Source organism: Cyanistes caeruleus, chromosome 4, assembly GCF_971803275.1.
Source record: "Cyanistes caeruleus chromosome 4, bCyaCae1.hap1.1, whole genome shotgun sequence".
NCBI lineage: Eukaryota > Metazoa > Chordata > Aves > Passeriformes > Paridae > Cyanistes > Cyanistes caeruleus.
Genome location: NC_141704.1, coordinates 41,635,593 through 41,655,266, shown reverse-complemented (window position 1 = coordinate 41,655,266; position 19,674 = coordinate 41,635,593). Strand labels below are relative to the sequence as shown.

General features: G+C 35.9%; 1 long non-coding RNA gene across 1 annotated transcript in view; it reads left to right on the top strand.

Moving 5' to 3' along the window:
• Positions 1 to 4,801: 4,801 nt before the first annotated feature.
• Positions 4,802 to 19,674, top strand: part of LOC147653596 (uncharacterized) — a 70,422-nt gene continuing 55,549 nt past the window's right edge. The window contains exon 1 of the long non-coding RNA XR_015286500.1: positions 4,802 to 4,934. This is a non-coding gene — a long non-coding RNA (uncharacterized LOC147653596). The remainder of the gene's footprint in view (positions 4,935 to 19,674) is intronic.

The window sequence follows — 19,674 nt, the reverse complement described above, 5'->3', positions numbered from 1 at the left end:
GGCAAATACAGGCATTTTTTAGAATACCTCAGTATGATACTTCTGTGATAGATTCAGATCTACACTGAAGTCCCAAATTTGCCTTCTTCACAAATTTGCAATGCAGTTCTTACTCATATAAGAATTTTGCCAGATTTTGGGAGACAGAAGTCAGAATAATTACACCTCTTCTATTCCTTAATACAGGCATATATATTCAAAGAAAAAGCTATTTACAGTGTGTACAGGGGAAATAGTGCCACCTGGATCTTTTTCTGTTGCCATGGTGTCACAGGCCAACAGTCAGCAGCTGAGGCTCAGAGATGGCACTTGGACATTGCTTTACATGTACATACAAATTTTATTTCCCCTTATAATTGACTCTCTAGGAATCTCACATCTACATATGAATCTCACCTGGCTTTAGTACTAGATAATAGAGAAGTCACATGGCTGCTTTCATACCACCTGCTTATGGTAAAGCTGACAATTCTCTCATTTATTTTTCCTTAGAAGTGAAGACACTTGACCTGTCTTTCAAAGACAAAAATGCATCTGTAATCTATTGACAGGTCATGGACCTGCCTCATCTCTCTGTGTGATAACACCCAAAAAAAGGTGTAGTAGTAACTTTTGTCTTGGTGTGGCTAACATTTGACCAATAATTTGTCTCCATCTTCTACACTAATATAGGTCATCTTTCTCATGTCAGCATGCAAAGCTTCCAGATGACTGAAAAACTGTTCCTATGGTGCTTAACAGATGTTATATGAAGAAATAAAAAATTTGGCAAGGCTGCTAGGAAATCTATCTGCAAAAAAGTGAAAAAGACTAATGTGAATGTTGACTGAAGTAGATCATTGTTTTGGGATGTCTGGGGTGTTATATATGAATCAGGAAAATGCAAATAAGCACTAAGTATTTCACTGTCACTGTGGAGTCTAACAAAACTCACTGAACTCTGCACAACTGTTAAGGAAAGCTTTTCAAAATGTCTGACACTGAGAGAAAATTGGATTCCCAATTAGCTCAACATGTTTTCTAATAAATAAGGTATCTGAATATTCCCAGTGGAGAAGTGCAATTCCAATCCTCTCTCTATGGGTCATCTCTTCATGAAGTCAATTTTCACCTAATGAAAGGATGTATTGTTCATAATTTACTATGTCTGACATCAGAATTGAAATAATTTAAATTGAGGGATTGGCAGAGAAGTTTTAAAACCCAGAAACAATACAAAATGCAATAAACAATGAATAATAAAAAAAATTATCTCAGTGGCCTTTGAAAACAGGTTATTATTTTCAGAAAACTGCATCAATAAAAATGAGAAATTGTGACCACTGCAAGTACTGAAAAAATTTGCACATATGCCTTAAATAAAAATAATGCAATTATTTAATAACTCGAATTAAACATTAATGGAAAGATGGCAGTATCATAAGAAAGGAATTCACAAAGTTTAACTCTCCAAAACCAGTGAATTACTGCTTTATTTTCCTTCATGGTAAAGCTGTTTATTATCTTGCCTTAGTCAAAATCACTATCTTTATGATGCAAATTCAAACAATAAGAATCCTACTAACAACTTTTGATAGTTTGTATAGTGCAAATTATAGAGCTGCAGAGAACCAAAATGTATCCTATAAATGTTGAAATTATCCAGACTAGACTTTATGAGCTAACATTTCAAAGATATTGCACTGATGATTGTCTCAATAGCTTAGAAAGAGCTGCTGGAAGCCTAAGATATTCCTAGGATATGTTAACTATTAGTATGAAAAGTGACTTTAAGATTCAAATAATTGTGTTTAAAAGTAAACTTTCATAAGTGATGTATGTAGCTTTCCTTCACTTGGTCCTCTTCACAGAACAGTTTGAAAGTGTCTTTATCTGGTTGCTACATATATTTTCCTAAGTGTTCAGCTAAATTTATTTAGTTCTATTTTGTTAAGTAGTTCTCATGTGCACCAATCCCTGTTCAACTTCAGGCCTATATTCTCAGGTCTATATTCTCATCTTTTCAGTTCCTAAAAGGGTATGTGTTAAAAGCAGTCACAAGATACAGTTATCATTTATATTACCAAATCTATCACAAATACAAGTGACAATAATTTTAATCTTTAGTGAAATTTTTAAAGCAATGTTTTGCTAAGGGTTTTTTTTAAATATATTCTTGCTACAGACACCTGATGAATGAATTAGAGCATAAATAAGAAAACCTACTTGTTACCCAACTTGTAAACAAGAAAACCTACTGCCCTATGTAGACAGCTCTGGAAGATCTTTCATCAGGAGTGTTGAGGCATGGTGTCCTAGACTATTGCACCTCGTCAACACCAAAGCTGGGATTCTGAGGTCCTGTGTTGTCTCCAAACATCCTGGCAGTTGCTGCATTGTGACAGTTGCAGGAGCATGGAGAGACAAAATCTCTCATGATAATTGTGGTGATGACATCCTATTGCTTCTGCCACTTTCTGTTTGCCTGAGCTATATGTGATGTGCACAGTTCCAGGCTTTCAGCTCACACATCCTTTCAGCCCTGCACATCGAGCTCACGATGTGAGCTTGCTGCTACAGGCAGAGCTTGTGACAGTGGGAGAAATGAGGGGAGGAAAAAGGTGTCAGAATACTCTACCTAAGAAAATTGTCACAACACAGTGGATCAGTGTCAGTGAAGTCACCACATTCATCACCTTTGGAGAGGCTGGACAGTCAGATATGCACCCAGCAGCACAGAATGCCATTTACAGCAGGCAAACAGTATTGTAACACTGGAGAATAATTGAATCAGAGCTGCAGATACCCACATTTCCTCCAGTGAAAATCCACCAGACTTCCAATGATACTGCAGATAGTAGGGCCAGCAATCACCAGGGCAAATTCAGAAGACAAACATCAGTTCTGCTCTCTGTGTGTATGATGCTTACCTCCTTTGCGACTGTCAACCTGTTGGTTATATGAACATATTTTTCCCACTTCTGTATTAATTGCTCATAATTTATTTCTGTCATAACTGTTCCTACTTTCAGCCAACTGTTTCATTCAGGTCCTGCTGTTACACTGTGTGTAGCTTTACTTAGAAAACTCATGGGAAGTTCAACCTCACCAAAACTAAGGAAATCTGTACGTCTACCATTTAAGGAGATTTTTTTTTTTCAGGCAAACTTCGAGGGCCTGTGGGACATATTATGCTTTACAGACCCAACCACCATTTAGTGTGGATACAGATAAGTCAGAATACAACGACTTACGGCATACTTGGACTAGGAAAGGTCTTGGAAACAACCTACACAAATACTGACCTGGCCTGTCACAGCCACAGAAAAAGAGAAGCCACCTCCTTAGTTGCAATGAACTTTAATCAGCCTAAAACTCAGAAGCATAAGGTAAAATCCCTTCTAGAAAAGAACAGGGTACAGGGAACATCTGTTAATTAACTGCCCCACAGATTTCATTAACGAGATTAGTGAACTCATTGTATTTCCAGGTGCTATCAGATGGTTATTCTACAGAAGGCAGAATTTTAAAGAAAATGCTATAGCTCTGCAAGAGGGAGCAGGAGAGGCCCAAAGAAAAGCATGCTGCAAGAGCAACAGTACTTTTTATCAACTTTACTGGCATCTTGTGAATTTTTTTAATTTGTTAGGATTTGTTTTTGCTTTGTTTATTCTCTTTTCTTAATTAACTATGTGTTGTGGTTTTAAACCAATAACTAAGAAAATTACTTATTTCTTGCTGTGAGATATGGATTAGAACAAGAGCAAAACAGGCATAAAACTTAAAAGGAATAAAGAAAGTTTATTGACAAACTACAATAATAAGAACACCAGAATAAACGTCCAGAAAAACCTTTCCATCCCCTATCTACCCACTATTCCCTTGTTCACATGACAACAGAGACAAAAACTTTGGAACTTTGGTGGTTAAAACAGTCCCAATTCTTGCTACAGTCTTTTCACCAGTCTTTGTAGAGAAACAGAAGTTTCTTCCTGTTAATTTATGGAGTTTCTCACAAGAAAATTATTTTTGTTATAGTTTTCCATTGCCCTAATGTTAGCTGCCCGGAGCTGCTATTATTAGAGTTCACTCCTCCCATTTTCACATCACTCTGAGGTGTGTATGGGCCATGAGTCTAGGGATGGCATTTTAAGGATGAGTTATTCAACGTCAAAAAGTCTTCTTCATCTGTTTCTGTGAGCTTCACCAGAAAACAGTTTTCTCATTGCCTCTCAAGGCTTCAAATCTCCCAGCACTTCACTATACCATAATTACTCTACTTTTTACTCAAATTTACACTTTGAACACTTTATTCCTCTCTAGATACTGTATCATGAATTAAAGGAGTTCTTTTCAGGACTTCATTGTCCATCTCCATAGTTTTAACAGAAAGATATTTCAGCTTAATTAAAGCATCTTCTTAATTCTTTACCTTTTCTGAAGCTTATTTTCTTTCCTGTCACTGGTAGTTTATAAAGTCTCTTTTCATGTTGATCACTCTCTTTTTTTCTCACTGGATAAAAAGATTAACCCACAAGTCTCATCTGGGTAATGAAAGAGTTAAAATCTTGCCCAGGCTTTTGTAGGTAGTTCTGTGGCCTTGGCTGGTGCAGGAACTGGAGCCGTCTGCGATGGAAAGTTCCTCATGGCTGCTCTGGAGCGTGTGGTCGCCGCCCCAGCTTGCTGCAGGTCCAGAGCCTCTCTCCTTCTTCACTGGGCAGTTTCTAGTGAATGTAGTTACAGCAAAACCTGCAGCCGAGCCAGAGATCGGCTCAGCCCGGCCCGGGGAAAACTTTCCCCAGGCCCCCCCCATCTCCCGGCCGGGAGACGGGGCAGGCCCGGCCCCATCCCCGCCCGGCCCCATGGCCTGGGCAGGGACGGGAGGCCTGGAGCTCCGCCACCCTTCACAGCCAGGAAACAAAGAGCACCCAAGTGCCCTGATTTTACATCTTAAGGTAGGGTTCACAAGTTGATCTCCCTTTTCAATGATTAAAATTGCTGTCAATTCCCAGTAATGACCAATAACTAACTGGTCAGGAGAAGAGACTCCTTTCAGCCCCCAGCAACTTCAACTTCCTTAGCTCTCACAACCACCTTAAATGTAAAGTCACTTCATGACACTACGTTAGCTTGATGAATGCAAGAGGCAAATTCCACACTTTTTTTTACAAATAGTCACTTTCCACACAACTCAAAAAATAATTTAAATCCAGAATTAAATTAACAAAATCGTAATTGGAGGATTCTGCAGTAGTCTGCAATAATCAGAAATGCCTGCTCATTTAGGCTAGTGAACTGAGGTCAAGGAAATAGGAACAAATTTACTCATGATACAGGGCACTTAGAGCTACATACAGAAAAAAGCATTTTCCATTATATACATTAGAGCTGTTTTTCTATTACTCATGGAGAAGCAGACATAAAGATATATTTTATTCAGCATAGACTCATATGTAAAATCCAGTGTTTAAAAAAAGAAACAATACTGACAGGCAAGACTTCTACATTATGGGAATTGCAAAACAAAAATAAAGGCTATTTCCAACCATGACTGCAGTTTTCCTAGACGAGTCAGTATTGTGATATTTGTTCAAGACATCTGTAATACAGTAGATTTCCAGAAGCTGTACATAATCTGCAGGTAGCATTCACACAGTTTCCAGCTAATTACACCACCTTTCCCTCCCACACTCTGTGCTGTAAGTTCAAAGCAATTAATGTAGTTGAGTGGAAAGGAATGATTTAGAAAAGATTTGTTTCATTCTCTATATAGAACTGAAAAAAATTAATCTCCAGACAAAAGATTGACAATGATTATGCCAAAATATCAGGTGGCCAAAAAATTATAGGACTGGTTTAGACAAAAGATGCTCTATCACAGGTGAAAATATATTGTCAAGTTAGTATGTATTGTAATTAGTATAATGGGCTAGGAAAAAGGAGAAAATGTACAACTTATGAGCAAAGAAACATCCAGGCTCAAAATATTTAATAACCAGTCAATAAAAATCTCTGAGGACCACTTTGAAACTTTTGTTAAGATTCTCATTAATCTTGAACATTAATCTCTTAAACATGAGTCATTCTAAAGCAATAAAAATAATGGAAAAAACAAACAAAAACACCAAAAAAACCCCAAAAATGAAAAAAAAACACACCAAAAAAACATTTATCCAAGTCAAAAGCTTCTGCTATCTGAAATAGATAGCCAAGGTCAAGAACTTTTCTTTATCCAGGAAGAGATCCCACATCCAAAATGCTAATAGTAAATCTACCACAGATAAAACCCAACTGTCAGAAAAAGTGCAGTGAAGGGTATAATATACTCCATCAATGAATTGTAGAGCTTCTGTAATTCATCAAATCATTTTACAAGTTCCCAGAAAGAATCTTGTAATCAGAACAGAAAAGAAAGTTAAGTTCAGTCCCACAAGCCTCAAAGGTCTCCTTTCATGAGCAGGAGGGTACTGTCCTCTGGCAGCCAAGAAACAATTCCCTGTCACACACACACTACTATTAAATAAAAAATGAAAGAAATCCCATGAATTTTTACACATTAAGAGAGAGATAATCAATTTAAAGTTTGTCTTTAGTGAGCACAGACACAGCATTCTGTTTTTCTTCTGTGACAATATTATCTAGTCCACTGCAGTTTTGTGTAACATGTCTAAAACTTATATGATAACCTCTTCCCCACTGTATCTCATCTAAAGCCCATCAATCTGCAGAGGCCACATGCAGATGACAGATGGCAAGGTAAGGTGACATGTCTGTATTTTAGGTAACTATAATATAAAAAGCATTCACACCAGCTGTTCTCCACAGTTGGCTGGCGCCAGAGTTACCTAAATTTGATCTGCAAAACCTAGTTGATGGACATTTCTCTTCAGTTGTTCTGGCCAGAGAATTTTTTCACTCCACTTATCCTTATATCTAAACTCCATCAAGGAGTAAACCTAGGGATGCCTAGAATTCATCTATTCTTTTTCTGTGGCGCATCATCTGATAAGAGTGCTAGCATATGTGTGCTATACATATATATATATGCACACAGGCATTTTATGTGTATTGAAGAATAAAATTAGACAATATGATATAATTTTATTTCATTTGCAAGAACGATAAATAAACAGTGTATTATTCATTGCTGCAGTAGAGTTTATATGAATTTGAAAACACAGTGGCTTCTAAAGGTTCTGTTTATTGTGAAGAAGGGTTAAGTAAGGGGGAATACTCTGTGTGGACCCTTTGGTGAAACTGAACTTAAAAACTGACTGAAATCCTGTATTTGACAGAAGACCAGAACACAGCAGTTCAGCATACTTTTCAAAACTAAGTAATACACCAGACAGTCACAACTAAAGGGGAATTAAGGTGTTCAGCAAACATCATTACTCTTTCTGTTTTTTGTGTAACTAAAATAAACAAATGCTAGTTATGTAGACTATATTTTTGTCCTGGATCTGTAACATACAAAACTGTTGGGGGTTCTCAAAGCATGCCATTATTGTGTGTAAGCTGTGAACCTGGACTTTCTTGGCATCAAAAGGATGCTTTGGGAAGTGATGATGCCCCTTAGCTCTGCTCTGCCTGGTTGGAACAGGGAGTAGCACATCTCACTCCTTCCAAACAAAGTATTCTGCAAGTGGCAATACATATGTTGTACCACCAAAGGACAACTGAGATTTCCTTAAATCTTACTTGTGCTCTAGGAAAGTTCTACAGTATTCCCTCTTAATAAAACCATTACTTGCTGCTTTTCTTCTTATTCACTTTCCACAATTGGTAAAGGAGTGATACAGGATGTAAACTGAAAATTTACGGATTTTCACATTCTGAACAGAAACTGAAAATTCCATTAAGAGTTCCATGACCTTGAGTAATTTTTGGTTACCTTTATCTACTTTTAATCCAGAAGATTCTTGGCTACAATCAGGTTTCCAAGACACTGAGTAAGAGAATGTGTAAACACATTAAAAATTATTGAGAAGGGATATTTCTAATATGAAATATCTGAAGCTAAAGAAAACTTTGAAAACTGCATCTTAAAAATTGAATGCAGATTATTGGAGAGAGCATAACACACAATCAACATTCTGAACCTGCTTATATTTTCACTCACAGTCACAAAAAATTCAAATACATTGCTGCTTTCCTGTTGAAAAAATAACTTCATGTGAAAAGAAATAAGAAAAAAGAACTTCAGGTTCTTTTAACAGAAAGAAACTATACTTCTTCCTCAGTTTTCACAGGCAGAATTAATTATTTGGGTTTGTATTTTGGATGTACAAGTCTTCCTTATGTTTGATCAACAAAGAATGATATTTAACTTTAAAACCTGGAGTTTATTTTAACAATACTTGCCCAACTTCAGCATTTTTAAAATACTCTGTTCTTACTCCAAAGTCTTGAATTTCAATCTTTCTTGAATGAAATTATCTCACCAGCTGATGATTTTATTTCTGGTATCCATATTGATAAAATATATGAGAAAATGAATTTCCAGTTAATAGAAATGAAAAATTCAACTCATAAATACAACAATATTCTAACTGTATTCTTGAGAACCTTTTAACACATAACAAGAAATAAAAGTATATAATTGCAATTGATATTCTCAGGATTACAATAGGTCAGGTGGAAATCTTGACAGATTTCTGCAGAACACATAAAAATGTAAATGAATCTAATTTTCCTTTCTCGGTTGATTTAACAAATGTAAGGCTTTTCTTTTCCTGAAACAAACATTGATATGCATCTTTAGTATTTTGAACATGACTGCAAGTCTGGACATGTTTTATGAGTCAGAAATAGGGGAGAGGTAAAAAGCTAAAACAACATATGCAAGTACTCTTGTTCTTCTCTGTTTTCTCTGAAAGTATAAAGTAAATAAATACATAGTTTAAAATTTTTATAAGAGTTATCATACTATAAAATAATGCAGTGATAGCTCTTGTCACTGATTATGACTTACTGCACTTTCTATAGAGATCACCAGAATTTACTTTATTTGGCTTGGTGAAAAACAAGTGCATAGTCACAAACTGATAGTCCTGTAAGTCCCACGTGTTAGGTGCCACAGGAAGTATTCTTTAGGAGTATTTTTGTCAATAGCTCTAGTTGTTTTTGAGAATTCAAATAGGTTCCTATGCAACCAATTAAACTGAGAAGGAACAGCTCTGTTGTCCTTCCACCTTATCTAGTATTCTGCTCAAAATTAACGTATTTCATTTTTTTGCACATTAGGAGAGAGAAAAAAAAGTAAAATTAACTATTGCTTAGATAAATTCCATTTTTTCTTCCCTTTGGTCTGCAGCTGGGCAGTTCTTAAGCTCCCTGATACTCTGATTCTGCTCCAGTTAGATGTTCTCTTTTGACTCTGGAAGACACATGCTTGGTTGAAAATTATTCATACATTGTGGAGTTTCCATTCAGACTATATATTTTATAGCACTGTATTTTTATATATATACACTGCAGCACTACCAAATAGCAACCTGACACTACGTTTTTCAAGTGGTATTGCAACATACACAGAGGCCATAAAATTGTCTCCTTCCATGAGAAAACTATCACTCTGTGATTCATTGCAAAATCAGAAGGGAAGGATTAACATGTGGGAATACAGGAAGGGTGCAACCCACAGCCTTTCCAGATCCCATATTAAAATTCACTTCTGAGGGATGTTATACGTCAGAGAATTTTATATATTATATATATATATAAAATATACATATATATAAAATGACACTTCAAAGCAGAAATCAAATGTTAACCCATAAAATAGGTCTGAAAATATTTGTGCTTATGGATCTCCATTTTATAAAGGAAAGGGATGTACAGAGAACTTTGGTACATCATGTTATCTTCCTTGCTCAGCACCAGATTCTTAAAGAAGCAGTAAGTTGCATTCATTTTCTCCATTTCAGACATCTGAAAATTGTACAGCTGAGGTGAATACCTCTTTTAATCTTCAGTGGAGAGAGAAGCTTTTAAGATTAATTGCTTCCCTTCCTTTAAATGTCTGTGTCTCATTACTAATAATAGAGGATTCACAAAAGGAATTATTTAGATTTATACTTTCAGACAATTAAGTTACTGCCAATGTATCCCACAGACTGACAATTTAGTGCTCTGCTTTGCCAAGTTGACAATCAGCTGATCAGCAGCACTTATCAACACTAGGCTTAAAATTTCTTTCTTCTTAAATACTAGTTTTACTACCCAGCAAAGATAACCATACTTTTATTCCCATCTGAATTGCCCTTAAATGAGTAGCACTATCCCAGAGGGAATGTAAACCTTAAAAGATGTGTTATTACTGCAAAATATCAAACTCACAATATGCAAATGTACAGCAAGCACCTTGTAATTCCTAATCTATTTCTTGACAAGAATAGCTACAGACTAAAGTTATACAGGCATATTGAACAGAAGATAGCTGATCTGAAATAATTTCTCAGCAAATCAAATCAATACAAATTTGCCTTGTAAATAAAAGTAATAGTGTGATGTTACTTCCAATGAAAACAGAAGAGAAAGAGGAAGCAGAGGAAGAGGGAAAAGAAGAATAAGGACTTATGGGAAAGCTGAACTGTTCCTGCTACTTAAAATTCACATTTCTGTTTGCCTTAACTGGTAACTTGAAATAAGTGTTGAAAAGCATTTCAATAGTATGCTATTGAATAAAGTGACTTCTTGTTAAATAAAGGGAACACAGAGATTATGCCTACAGTTCTAGTTGGCGAGATTACTGGTGTTTTCTGAGTAATTATTACAAAGACCCTTAGAACTGTTTATTCTGGAGGGGAAAAAACTATGACTATGCATTCACTAAAGCTAATCAGTTCATTAGGATCATTGAAAACCTCAGAGGAAAGAAAGAAATCAATTCTTTACTTGGATTCCATGTCATACTAGAATTCTCAGAATAATTTGGAACTATTAACACTTTAATTTCTATTAAAATAAATTGTCCAAATGAAGCTTTAACACAATCAGCAGGATGAAGCACTAATAAACTCAGGAAAATTATTTGAATAACATGGATTATTAAATTCTGAGTCATTTCATCTGACAGCTGGATCCAATTTTATCCCAGAAGCATCCTTCCAGGTCTGTGAAACTTTAATTTGATCTGTGATCTTGGTTTTTTTCATGTTTGCTTAGCGCATTTGCATGACCACAACTTCCTTCCCCTCTTTTCCTGACTATAAAATGGTGAGACCACTTTCATTTCATTCTTCAACTTCACATAAAAAAGACCATTAATTTTGAAAAGTTACATCCTGATTAGGATATAAATTAAAGACTGCAAAGACTGTAAAGTCCATTTGCATGTCATTCTAGTGCAGATTAAGTCAGCAATTCTTGAGACTGCAGAAAATGTTGATTTCGTAACTTTTTCAGTGTTTTTTTCGATGTAAAACCTTTTCAATGAAAATTAGTATCTTTAGGGATGACATACTAACTTCTCCAAATGTAATAATGATGTTCTGAGTGGGAATGAACACGTGCATTTTTAGTTTGGAAAAGTTTTGATATCAAGCTTGAAAAATACAGGAAATTCTTTCCAATGACATGCATGTCTAACTTTTGCTATAGACACAGTAGATTGCAGTAACTGGGTATTTTCTAAGACTGCTATCTGACTCTAGCCTATTATTGAAAATGGTGGTGCTTTTAAACTCTCAATAAGTCACAAATATCATACTTTTGGCATGCTTATGTGAGAGTCTTATTTTCTACCTGCATACATGCATGAATTTTGAAAGTCACTTATTTTTCTCAAAGTTTATGAATCAAACTAATCCGAAAACATGCATGAGAAGATTTATTTTTAATTATATTTATTATACATATACCTGGTTTTATAACAACATAGGATGGGAAATCTTACGGTAGAGTTTTTATCTCTTAGCTACTTTGGCTCTTTGATCTTATAGCAGATACTTCTCCCTGAAATATTTAATATTTCCTAAATAACCCCAGGCACCAGTACAGGCTGACCTGCAGGAAAACTGGTTTGCAGAGAAGAACCTGGAGGTCCTAGTGGACAATAAGTGTCCATGAACCAGAATTCTATGCCTTCATCAAGCACTGTTAAGGCAAATCACAGTCAACAAGTGTTTCTAAAGGACTTTTAAATGAGGAAAAGCTAGTGAGATGGGTGGCTTAGCTATCAAGGCTTGATTGTTCCTAAGTTCCAAACAGGCACCCAGATAACTAAAATGTAATCTTCCTTCCTGAGAAATTAAGGGGTTCTTCATAATTCTGATATAGCCAAAAGGTTTATTTTGTGAAAATAAAGCTTGGTGTTCTGTGGGTCTTCTCTTAGGCCTGGGTCTGTCCAGGACTGCAGGACACCTTTGCAGTGCCTCTGCCCAACCTGCAGGTTAAGATGTGAGCTGGAGGACAGCCGTGAAAGGAGGGAGCTGCACTGTGGAAACCAGGGTCATGCAAAGCTGAGACAAAACAATCATAGGTATTTCCAAGGTGATTTAAGAAGCAGCTTAAATATTCATGGCATGTGATTGCAGTAATGGGCTTTACATCCATAGAAAGGAAAAGTAACTCAAAAGTGTTGAAGACATGACAAAAGGAATTACAAAATTACAACTCTAGTCTTTCTTAAGGTGACAAGATGTATTCAGGGTATTTATTTACTTTTTAAAAAAATACTGAGAATGAGGAATTTCTGATTCTTCCAGAATGCATTTAGAAAGATAAGTTAAAATAGCTACAAAAAAAACCCCCAAACATTAACATATACAGCTCTGAACATAGAAAAAAGACCTTTACCTAAACAAGTTCTGACATTTACCAACTCCACTATAATAAATTCACTAAGGGAAAGCATATACTTTCTTAAGAAAACATACGCCTATTGTTTTTTCTTAATCGTACCTGACATCCTCCCCGCCAAGATATATTTTTCTACTACAGTGCAAATATCCCATCCAACCGAGATCAGTTTTTGCCAAACTTGCATGATGGGTAGAAAAATATAAACATACATTTTTCAATAATAAGCCAGGCATATGGAAGACGAATGCAATTCTTTTCTTTAAAATTAGCATTGGCTAGCTTGAGTATTTTCTCTCTGAATGTACGTCATCATTCACATTTTTTCCAAATATGGACTCTTTTTCTGTCTTGTTAATTCAATATATTTAATTGTAAATAGCTTGCATGTGGTGAACTAAAATATTATTGCTCAAACTTTTAAATATCGCTTTGAGTTGCATTGGATGGGTAGGAACTTGGACAAAAACTCAGATTCTATTTTGTGCTAAAACATACCACAGCTTCATAGATCAGATTGAATCATTCAAAGATCATATTTTATTCACAAAAAAACATGGAAGTGCTAGCTGTATACATTCACGAAATGCTTTCTAATGCAAATATTTCCCAAAAAATAAAAAATGCAAATTAACTATCTTTGCTGTCAAAACTCAAACATTTCCAGAAAGTCATAGTTAACAGCACCAGGTACATATATATATATTTTAAATGAATGTAAGATCCATTAAGAATACAGAATTATCTCTACTTTACAGTAGTTGTCCTCCTTTTTTTCATACTGCTGTTCATAAGAAGGTGACATATATTTGGTCTCACTTACAAAATCCCAAAATAGTAACAATTATTTTTTGTTAAAGATTCAGATGCAAAATACGCCTTGAAAAGGGAATATTGACAACTTTGGTCACACAAGCATTGGATGTAAACTTTTCTTCAGCTCTTAACTATCATCCTTTCCCTTTGTTCAAAATGGAATGGTGCAGAATGGGAATTTCTTGACCAGGTTCTGACTGGAAATTGTATCATCTGCTGATCTTTGGTACATAAAGTGCTGTACCATGACACTGGTCGAAGTTCTAGATCAAGCTCTAGACAAGTCCCCCATTTTGTCCAACTGCAGCTGGTGCTCAGTATTCTTCTAAAGCTTTGGCCATGTTTTACCTCTCTGCAGACAAGCACAACACCCTTTGCAGTGCTGAAAGACTGCCTTCTGAGCTATTCTGTATGAAAGAGTAAGCAGAGAGAATTGTCCTCAAATTTGCAAAAGTTCTTAAAGGACTTTTGTTCTCTTTATTGGAATGAAAAGACACCTTATCACAGGCTTCTTAAAATTATTATAATGTTATTTTCTGATTCTGCGCACTCTATTCATGATAAATGTATTTTATGCCATGCAAAACAGTTTTAGTGCTGCTACAATTTTTTCAATCAATGTACATAGATTGTAAACTTGACATGCTTCATTTGGAATACTTCTTATACACCAGACCCAACTCATAAGTACTAGAGATTACAGTTTTAGAAATAAATCACTGTATGTATTCTCTTTACCCTATACCAGTGTGATTCCCTGATCTATATTCTCTAGCTGAACTTAGAAATACAGTTTTCATATTTAACTTCTAAAATGTAGTTCTTCAGTATTTGGTCTTGAAATTAAACAGTAATAAAGACATCTCCACATTCCTAATTCTCAAGTCAAAAATGGTGCTTTCAGATTCAATATTGTTAACAAGCTCAGCTGGAATTAATCAGAAGAACAAACTAGTTAGTGGCCCAACAAGATTTTAAAAAGGCCCAGTTAAGTAATAAAACTATTTCTACCTATGTCTTCACATCCATTTCTGATCATCTGGAACCAATCCTGTGCAATGTGCTGTAGGATGACCATGTTAGAGCAGGAAAGTTGGACATGATGGTCCCTTCCAAACTTGGACATTGTGTGATTATGAGGACTGCCTGAATAAGCATAGACACAAGCAAAGAAGTAATTATTAGAAGGTGGGAATAAAGACCCTTTAATACATAGAACAAGTCCATTTAAAAAAAGTGTCAGAGAATGACCATTTTTTTGCAAACAAGACCCAGTATTAGATGCTATTTCCACATCAAGTCTCAGCATTTCACAATAGTAATTCTGCACTAAGAAATACATAAGGATGAGTCAAAGTTCCTCCTGAAAAAGTGCTTGAAATCAGAGAACCAAGTGTAACAAACACCCTGGAAAGGAGATATGATCAAATAAAATGCAATTGAAAAAACCCAGAAAATTTGCAAATGGAGTGACTATGAGCAAATGTACTGAGATGAAAGGAGGTGCAGCGAAAAGGACCAAAACTTGCCAAAATTATCCCCATTGAAATCCCAAAATCAGGGAAGAATGGTAAACAAAGAGACAGGGGAAGAAATGGAAGCAATGAAATGCTAAAAAAATAAAAAAAAAAGAGACTTCCAAAAGCAGGAGAAAACAATATCAGCCAGTGGGATGCCACAAAGTGCAAGAAAATGGACTGAAGCTTGCACAATTGCCTCATGGAAATTTCAATATTTCATTCCCTTTCCTTAAAGGAAAATTTAAATTTAATCTAAATCTATTTTAGATTATCTCCACCCAGTTCACTTTTTTTCACCCCCTCTTTATATTGATTTAATCTTCCATTTTAACTTAATGTAAAAGGAAACTTTTGCACATAGTGGTGCAGTCAACCTCTGCTGGAAGGTTACCTCGTACTACACTATTCCCCAAATACTCATTTACAATGTCAAGTTTTCTGCCAGCTAAAGTAAATATACTCTAATTTATTTGTACTTGACAGTATGCTTCACACTGATAGAAAGCTAGCTGAAAAGCATAAAAGTGTTGTGAAGAAAAAGTTTGCAACATTTTTTCCTATTGGATAAGGAGTTAAAAATTATACATCCATACACAAGTAACAATTTTGCCTTTTAGTTTAGTAAGCTGACATCGTTTATAACTCATCTGATTTGCAGTAATTTCCAGATTGCAGCAATGACTCTAAAATATCTAAGAAAGAGTGCTGTGATTACAGAAAGGCGTCAGGAAGACAGAAAGAACATAAGTTTTTTCTCTCCCTGTGGAACATGGAGGAATAGAAAGGCTTGAAACAAAACAACCAAATGTCAAGCTTTCAGGTCCTGACTTCTTACGTTACATTCCAGAGTTAAAATAAACCCACAACCCAACAAACAAAAAACAAGCCCTGTTAAAGGAAACCTTAAATCACGTCTTAATTTTTTTTTTTCCTTTATACACATATAGAGTTTTGTCTGGAAACTGTCAAAGATCTTTCATAACCATTCACATATTTTGTCCAATTTACATGGATCCAAGATGAAGAAGATTCATTTTTAAAAGGTGTAATATAGGGCTTTATTGTAAATCAAACTATTTATTTGATACTTGGAAATATCTTTCATGTTGGTAAGATTATGTGTTGTGTTTGCATATTTATCACTACTACCTTATAAAACATTTAATTTGACTTTCAAGTATATAATATATTATAAATATATTTTCTAAGCCAAAAGAAAAGTGTAATTTTATCTTGCACAACAAATTTTTGTTATTAGAGGCATGACTTTTTTTTATAGTACCAAAATTATTTTGAATTCATCACTGTTTATTGTACTAAGCAATTTATAATTATCTCCCTAATTAATTTCAAAAGCAATTAGATTTTATCCCTCTGTAATAAAAAATAAAGGCAAGTTTGAATTATTTATTTGGGAGGAGAAAACAGCTGGGAAGTATGTAAAGCAACTTGAAATCATTTTACTTATTAGCTCTCTTGATAGGGTCTGCCATTTTAGAATATATTTATCAGGTATTACTATTAGTTTAGGTGCTGATCCTATAAACACTGATCTAGGTAAAGAATTCCATATTCTGGCTGATAAGTGTTAAAGCTGAGGTAGAGAAAACATGAAAAATAACAACTGTAGAGATTTATAACCAGAATATTATACTTAGTAGTTTGATTCAGCTTACAAGTTTTATAAATTACCTAAAAGGTATGCTAACATAGGAAAGTATGTGGGTTGAATTATAAGAGCAGCTCAAGTGTTGTTTCTTAGTAGAGCACTGAGGATAACACAGAAATAAATTCAGGACAGTAAGAAATGTACAGCTGAGGAAGGTCAGTAGTTGCAAAAGAGGTGTGGGCCATTTCCTTGCTTGATGTTGCAGAGCATTATAAATATTATAAAATGAGGACAAACATAAAAATTTGGCTATGACAGAAAGACAGAAATGTAACATCTCCCATATCACTTCTGCAAAGCAGTCAGTCCACTGGAGAGACTCAACTCATGGAAGTTCATGCTATATATATAAATTTCCTCTATCTATCTGCAAGAAGAAAAAGATATGTCAGAATTAATATCAAAAATACACAAAACTCAAAAAGGGCTCTCCTATAAGCAGCAAAGACTTAAATTATTTTGGGAAGATGGAGAGAATGGTGAACCATAAATCCAGGTTTTTGGAATAACACCTTCAGATAGATCCCAGAGTTTATGGAGGTTCTACATTACAAGTGGAGATTTTTCCAGATCTCAAATGGAGAATTACTTTTCTAAGTAATAGTTTGGTCCTTACCAACTCATCTGGAAAATGAGGATTGAGGTCTGTCCTCTTACAGTGTGTTGCAGTGCATCTAACTCAGTACTTTAAGTAACAGAAGAAGAGTTGGCCCAAGGGCTTACCAGCTTCATCCATCTCTAGCCCAGCTGAACCACAGAGGCAGATATACAAACAAGAAATTCCCCCTAATTCTCAAATGTGGAGTTAGTATGAAAGCAGAAGGCACTGTAAACTCGGTGCCCAAGCTTTGTCTCCTTTTCTGCAGTGGAGTCTTCCTCCTTTTTGTCATTCTTCAAGATGGAACACAAGGAGATCACTTGGAAGTGGGCCAGACCAGAAAAAGGGTAAACAACTCTTTCTTCTTCCCCTGCTTGGTCAGCGAGTGTTTGTCTTGATGTCATGTCTGGCAAACACAGGAAAAGCCAAAAGCTTGGCAATGGAAATACTAAGCACCAATTCAAGATGTTTTCTGATAGCACCCTGGACTTTATTAAGCTAGATATCCATTACCAGCGAGAGCTTGAAACATATTTCAGGAAATGCTTGGAGCACTAGGAGTGTTCCAGGAAAATGTTAACTGAGATGCCATTACCTAACCTGGACCCAGACTGACTAAGGCTGCCAGCAAGCTGAGCTATGATGTGAAGCTCCAAAGCCTCACACTGTAGATCTTTGGCAGTTAAACCTTGCTTTCAACAAAATTGGACTGCTTTGTTAAACTTAATTTGTAAGAAGTACTGTTTTTATTTCTGTTCTCTCAGGAGTAGGTTAGCAATTCACGCTGGAACCCACCACAGAAGGTATCAGTTACCCACCTACCAAAGAGGTCTGCAAAGTGCAGGGGTTACCTTCCCTAAGACATTCACAGCCTTAACACTTATGGGAAGACTTTAGACCACACTGATCTAAAGTTCAAAACAGATAACTTGACAAGTTTGGTGGGGGGAAAAAAGTATTTTTTTCCGTGCAAGAAGTGTGGGCCAGAAGTCTTGGCTTTTGTGGCTGAGAAACCTGTTTGCATTGCCGAAAACCTGTAGTCAATCATATAAATGTCTATTAATTTAAACTTATATCCCTAGGTTATATCTCCTTTCAGTCTAACTCTGACTTCTTTGGGCTATCAGATGCATCTCACTAGGGGTAACAGAAGTTTTCAAAACAGTAATCCAGTCTCCAGAGATGCAGAGACCTTCTAAACACTCTTCAACCTGGCTGCAGACAGGCAATCCAAAAGTGGGACAGGGTCTTCTGGAGAAAGTCAGTGTGGCTTTCTGGAGAAAGTTTTTGTGGCAGAAAGTAAGATCATGGTGCAACAGATGCCCTAATAATTACTAAGACACTTGTAAGTTTTGTTTAATGTCATGTTTGTAAATACTACATGGGGAAGAGTTTAAGGGAATGCTTTGAAGGAGGCATGAACATTTGTAATTTTTTTTTTTTCCTTTTTATATAATGAAAAGTCATGGCAAATCTGCAGATGATCTATCCTGCTTAGGAAGCAAAAACTGAAGCAGGTAATTGCCTATTTCAGCCATCCCCTAGCAACTTAACTCTTGTTTAATTACACCAGCTGATTTACTTAAAAAAACTCCCAACCTGGGGTCAAGCCCAAACTAAATCATCCTGCATGAAAATCAAAGGCTTAAAAGTATGACTAGAACAGATGGGACTGAAGGGATCACGGTTTGAAAACAGCCAAAGAGTTATTGGTTTAATAAAAAATGAACACTGAATAACACCCAGAAAATTTTACAAGAATTTGAATGAACAGAATTAAGGATATTATTGCAAGTCTGCCAAAATTAAAAAAGTACTTGTGATATAAAGCAAGTGAAGGGAGAAATTTTTAAAAAACAGCACAAGAGTTTAATTTTGTGCTTTCTTGTTTTTCAGCCTGTTGGGTACATGTTGTGGATTGACATTGGCCAAATGCTAGACACCCATGAAGGCCACTCGCTCACCCTCCTCCCCTGCCACTGCTGGGCAGAGGAGAGAAAAAAAAGATTAATGAAGGGTTCATGAGCTGAGATAAGGACCAAGAGAAAACACTCCAAGGGCAAAACAGGCTCAACTTAAAGGTACAAAGTGAATTAATTATTAACAGAGTCAGAGGAGGATAATGAGACATTATATACCCTTAAAACACCTTTTTCCCCCCCAGCCCCTCCCTCCTTCCCACCAAGAGCACAGGGAGACAGGGCATGGGAGTTTTGGTCAGTTCATCACCTGATGATTCTCTCCCACTGCTCAGGGAGGAGTCTTTCCCCTGCTGCACTGTGGGGTCC